We start from the raw sequence: 6,366 nt of genomic DNA on the forward strand, positions 1-6,366 counted from the left end.
CCCAACCAAGTTTATCAAGCATGCACAAACCTGGATCAGTCTTTTTCCCATACCCCACCAATTGGAAGCTATCCTTCCGACAAACAGGGATAGCCACAACCTTGGCCACTTTTAAAGCTTGCGGGCTTCCACTCCCAGAATTCCCCAGCCAGCCAAGTCAGTCCTGGGGCATTCTGGGAGTTGAAGTCCACAAGTCTCCATAACGCTGCCCAAGCTGGGACATTTCTGCTCAGTGCATTTGCAGCCTTTCCTGCAAAAAGCAGCTTGGAAAGAAATCCTAGCTTTCCATCCCACGTCTTTAAAGGGGCTGCTTCCCCCAAAAAAAATCGGCGTGCGGGCATTGCAAGGGAGGGCGCCCGCTTGGAGAAAGAAGGGCAGGTCTGCAGGGACGCCGGCCGGGCGTCTTGGCGACTCATGCAGACGGTGCCAAGCGCACGGACGGGTCTCTCTCCGGGGTCCCCTCCACCCAGCCCGGGCTTCCCACTGGCAGCAGCCCGAGCTCCGGGCTTACCTTAGCAAGGGACCTCCCGACCCGCAATTCCAGAAAGCCCCGCGACGAACCCGGAATCGCCCGGCACCCGCTCGCCTTCCAGACGCTCCGCGGCTTTTCGCCGCCGCCGCCGCCACTTAAATATACCAGTTAAGTCGAGGTGGGCAAGCCGCAGAGCCGAGGGGCGGGGCTTGGGTCCCTCGCGGGGCGGGGCTAGGCCCATCTCCCAGTCGCGTGAGTCAGCGCTTTCCCGCTCGCCGGCTCGGCTTCTCTCTCTCTCTCTCTTTTTTTATGAATGGAGGTGAAAAGCCGCGCCGGGCTCACCGGGCAGCAGTGCCTTCTTCGGCAAGGAGCCGCTTGGCTAAGCCTTGGTAAGAGCACAACTGGGATGGGATGGGATGGGATAGAGAATATGGAATATTGAATAAAGAATAGAACAGAACAGAACAGAGTAGTGGAATGAAGAATAGAATAGAATAGAATAGAATAGAATAGAATAGAATAGAATAGAATAGAATAGAGAAGGAATGGAATGGAATGGAATGGAATGGAATAGAATAGAATAGAATAGAATAGAATAGGAGAAGGAATAGAATAGAATAGAGAAGAAATAGAATAGAATAGAATAGAATAGAATAGAATAGAATAGAATAGAATAGAATAGAATAGAGAATAGAATAGAAGAATAGAATAGAATAGAAGAATAGAATAGAATAGAATAGAATAGAATAGAATAGAATAGAATAGAATAGAATAGAATAGAATAGAATAGAATAGAATAGAGAAGGAATAGAATAGAATAGAATAGAATAGAGAAGGAATAGAATAGAATAGAATAGAATAGAATAGAATAGAGAAGAAATAGAATAGAATAGAATAGAATAGAATAGAATAGAATAGAATAGAATAGAATAGAAGAATAGAATAGAATAGAATAGAAAGAAGAATAGAATAGAATAGAATAGAATAGAATAGAATAGAGAAGAAATAGAATAGAATAGAATAGAATAGAATAGAAGGAATAGAATGGAATGGAATAGAATAGAATAGAATTAGAATAGAATAGAATAGAATAGGAGAAGGAATAGAATAGAATAGAGAAGAAATAGAATAGAATAGAATAGAATAGAATAGAATAGAATAGAATAGAATAGAATAGAATAGAATAGAATAGAAAGAATAGAGAAGGAATAGAATAGAATAGAATAGAATAGAATAGAATAGAATAGAATAGAAGAATAGAATAGAATAGAATAGAATAGAGAAGGAATAGAATAGAATAGAATAGAATAGAATAGAATAGAATAGAATAGAATAGAATAGAATAGAATAGAATAGAGAAGGAATAGAATGGAATGGAATGGAATGGAATGGAATAGAATAGAATAGAATAGAATAGAACAGAGTAGTGGAATGAAGAATAGAATAGAATAGAATAGAACAGAACAGAACAGAACAGAGTAGTGGAATGAAGAATAGAATAGAGAAGGAATAGAATAGAATAGAATAGAATAGAATAGAATAGAATAGAATAGAATAGAATAGAATAGAATAGAATAGGAGAAGGAATAGAATAGAATAGAGAAGAAATAGAATAGAATAGAATAGAATAGAGAAGGAATAGAATAGAATAGAACAGAATAGAATAGAATAGAATAGAATAGAATAGAATAGGAGAAGGAATAGAATAGAATAGAGAAGAAATAGAATAGAATAGAATAGAATAGAATAGAATAGAATAGAATAGAGAAGGAATAGAATAGAATAGAATAGAATAGAATAGAATAGAATAGAATAGAATAGAATAGAATAGAATAGAACAGAAGAGTAGAGTAGAATAGAATGGAACTTAGAATAGAATGTAGAATAGAAAATAGAAGAGAATATAGAATGGAATGGAATAGAATAGAATAGGACCTTAGAGGTCTTCTAGTCCAACCCCCTGCTCAGGCAGAAAACCCTACCCCACTTCAGACAAATGGTTGTCCAATCTCTTCTTAAGAACTTCCAGTGTTGTAGAATTCACAACTTCTGGAGGCAATACTGCAATCCAGTTTTGGGTCACCACATTACAGAAAAGGTGAGACTAAAACATATGAGGAACGGCTGCAGGATTTGGGTCTGGCTGGTCTAAAGGAAAGAAGAACTGGGGGCGACACGATAGCAGTCTCCCAGTATTGGAGGGGCTGCCAGAAAGAAGAGGGGGGGGTGTCAAATTATTCTCCAAAGCACCTGAAGGCAGGACAAGAAGCAACGGATGGAAACTGACCAAAGTGAGAAGCATCTTGGAATTAAGGAGAAACTTCCTAAGAGTGAAGATAATCAAACAGTGGAACAGCTTTGCCTCCAGAAATCATGGATGCTTTATCACTGGAGGCTTTTAAGAAGAGACTGGACAGTCCCCTGTCTGAAATGGCATAGGGTCTCCTGCTTGAGCAGGGGGCTGGACTAGAAGACCTCCAAGGTCCCTTCCAGCTCTATTCTATTCTATTCTGAATATTCTATTCTGAACTGGAAGCTGCAAAACTCTCCAGGTTGGGGTGCGGGGAGTGGCAGTTCCCAGCCTGGGGCAGAACAGAAGCCCCGTCTTTTGTGGTTTGCAGACCCCCAAGAATGCAGGGGGGGTAACCTGAGCCCCCCCCCTCCTGAGCGTCTCCTGCTGGGGAGATGGCTTCGGTCCAGAGCCACGATGGGGAGGGTGACTCAGCGGACAGACTGGCCAGCCAGGGAGGATCAGACGGGGGGGGATAATCTCCCAGTTTCTGGTCACTCCGAGGTCACGATTAAGCCACCTCCTTGGGAACCATATGGCCCTTCTCCTCCTTTTCTTCCCTTCTTTGCTTTCCCTCCTCTTTCCATTCTCTTTCTTATTCTCTCCTCTTCCTCTTCTCTTCCCCTTTCCTCTCCTCCTTCCCTTCCCTTTCTCTTTTAATTCTCTTTCTTTTCCTCCTTCCCCTTCCTTCTTTCTTTTCTGTTTTCAAACTCATTTCATTCCCTTCAGCTTCTCCTCTTCCCCTTTTTTTCTTCCTTCTCTTCTCTTTCTCAGTCAGTATTCTTCTCTTTTCCTTCCTCATCTACTTCCCCTTTATCTTCTTCCCCTCTAGGATTTGGGGGTGATTTCCTAACGGCATACTTTGCAATCCAGTCTACAGAGCATTTCAGAACTCAGCGCTGCCAGCAATTTGTGCCAAATATTTTTTTTTTAAAAAAAAGAAAAGTTCTCTTTGTATATTTAAAGTCACTGCATGGAAGATTCCAGGCCATTTTGGTAACCATGCCATTTTCATTTGTTTGTTTAACACTGCCACTACACTGCTCTCTCACAACACTTTTGTTCATAGAATAACAGAGTTGGAAGGATCCTTGGAGGTCATTTAGTCCAACCCCCTGCCCGAGCAGGAGAGTCTATTCCAACTATTAGCCTCTACCTAGGATCGAACTCACAGCCTCCTGATTGTGAGGTGAGAGCTCCACCTCTAGGCCACCGGAGCTGCCTTTTGAGTCTGAAAAAAACAACTTTTTTTTCATGTCAATCACAGATACCTTTGCATGGAGGGGGTCAAAAAACAAGAAAGAAAGAAAGCCACAACTGTGTATTCAAAGCCTCGCCCCTACTTTTATGTGTGCCAAAATCGTGGCGATTGTGACTTTTCTAATCACGGAGATCCCTGTTGCCCACCATGGGGACATGGCCTCCCATTGCCTTCAGCTGGAGCCCTGCATCCAACTTGATTGATGGTTGTCTTGATCTCTTCCATCCCCCTTCACTTCTGAATAAACAGGCTCCAAAATTCAGCAAGGATGGCACGGAGCGAAACTTGGGTGGGTGACCGAGGTGGTATTCAGATGGTTCTGGCCAGTTCTGGACAACTAGTAGTGGAAATTTTGAGTAGTTTGGAGAACCGGCAAATCCCAGCTCTGACTGGCCCCGCCAACCCCATCTCTTCTCTGCCTCCCATTGAATCCCAGCTGATCGGCTGGGTCTTCTTTGGTTGGCCTGCACAGGAGAACGGAGCTGGAAAGCAGGTTAGTGGGGTGGGGAGGGAATGGGGAGTTTGCAGTAACCTTCCCCTGCCACACCCACCAAGCCATGCCCGCCAAGCCAAGCCATGCCCACAGAACTGGTAGTAAAAAATTTTGAATCCCACCACTGGTGGGTGAGGGTGCCTCCTTCTGAAAATATTTACAGGCCTCTCGCATCCTGGACATTTCAACTCCTTTCCTCAAATCGACACTATAGGGCACTGCACACCAGAACAACTAGACACAAGGACAGTTTTCCCCCGAATGCCATAACTCTGCTAAACAAATAATTCCCTCCACACTGTCCAACTATTACAAAGTCTGCACTACTATTACTATTAATCTTCTCATCACTCCTTATTACCCATCCCCTCCCACTTGTGACTGTAACTTTGTTGCTTGTATCTTTATGGTCTATACTGACTGTTTCCTAGTAGGATTTGATTGCTTATTGTACCCTATGACTATCATTAAGTGTTGTTCCTTATGATTCTTGACTCTTAATGAATGTATCTTTTCTTTTTATGTACACTGAGAGCATTTGCACCAAGACAAATTCCTTGTGTGTCTAATCACACTTGGCCAATAAAGAATTCTATTCTATTCTGTTCTTGGGGGAAATGCTAAGGCTTGGGTTGTACTTTCTAGCACAGCATGACTGAGTCGGGGGAGGGGGGACATCAAACCGTAAGGTCATCTGTTCTGTACAAGGAATTAACATACTTGCAAACCCCGCGTTGCGATTGGCTAAAGCGCGCGGCAACCGGATTGGTCGGGCAAGCCGCCCGGATTGGTCCGTTAAGAATCTCCCGTTATTGGTTGAACCAAGAGCGGGAGATTAACGATGTCATTGGCGCGGGCGGGCCGCGCTTGGAAATAAAAAGCCGGGGTTTTTCCTTCCTTTCCCAAGCATGTACTGGAGCACAATAAAGAGCTGAACTTTGTCACTGACTCGAGCTTCCTTCCTGCGCCGGACACGACACTGGCGACGAAGGTGGGATCCAAGAAGGAACCACCAAGCACGTGTCCGGAGGAAGACAAAGACCAACACGATGGCCGGCCTCACTCCGCCCGCACAATTCAACCCGGCTACCGAGGACTGGGAATCGTACGCTGATCGTTTCCAGATGTACCTCGAGAGTAGCAACTTGAAGGATGCCAACGGAAACAAGAAAAGGGCTGTTTTCCTGACACACTGCGGGCCCGCAGTGTTCAAAATGGCGAAAGCCCTCGCCAAACCCGCATGACGTAAAGACGATGGACTGGGCGACCTTGCGCCATTGCTAAAAAACCACTACGCTCCCACCGTGCCCATCCTCATCCGACGAGACGAATTCTACCGGCGAAATCAGCGGCAGGACGAGAGCATAAGCGACTTCATAGCCGCTCTAAGGGACCTCGGGGTTTGTGCGAATTCCATGAACTAGACGACATCCTCCGAGACCGCGTGGTCCTAGGTCTCCGGGACCAGGCACTGAAAAGCCGTCTAATGGCAAGGGGACATCAGTCTCGATGTCGCCCTGGCAGAAGCGTCCGCCGCCGAAGCCACCAAGAAATCGGCAGCTCGACTACGGAAGCGGAGAAGCGGGGACCGCGCCGACAACCCGAGGCTAACCGCCGAGAAACCGCCACACACCATGGCGACCTGGACTCCGCCTCGGACACCCCAGACGAAGGAGAAGAAGAAGACGTCCATCGGCTCCAGACACGGACGAGACCAACGAGGTCGTAAGTCGGGGGCCCAGTGTGCGGTGCGGGGGCAACCACTACCGAGCAGACTGCCGTTTTTGACGCGACATGTCGGAATTGCAACAAGAGGGGCCACATCGCCCGAGTCTGCCGGCTTAGGAAAA

General features: G+C 45.6%; 1 protein-coding gene across 2 annotated transcripts in view; it reads right to left on the bottom strand.

Moving 5' to 3' along the window:
- Window positions 1-602, bottom strand: part of OSGIN1 (oxidative stress induced growth inhibitor 1) — a 30,167-nt gene extending 29,565 nt beyond the window's left edge. The window contains exon 1 of one of the 2 annotated variants that reach the window (XM_087971723.1): window positions 525-602. The gene's annotated coding sequence lies outside the window, so the exon portion shown is untranslated. Of the gene's footprint in view, window positions 1-511 lie in introns of both variants that reach the window. The other variant, XM_026690311.2, reaches the window with a different exon arrangement.
- Window positions 603-6,366: the final 5,764 nt, after the last annotated feature.

This window comes from Notechis scutatus, chromosome 9 (assembly GCF_049901735.1).
Source record: "Notechis scutatus isolate UNSWTSFEM ecotype Mainland chromosome 9, rNotScu1.2, whole genome shotgun sequence".
In the NCBI taxonomy this organism is placed as follows: Eukaryota; Metazoa; Chordata; class Lepidosauria; order Squamata; family Elapidae; genus Notechis; species Notechis scutatus.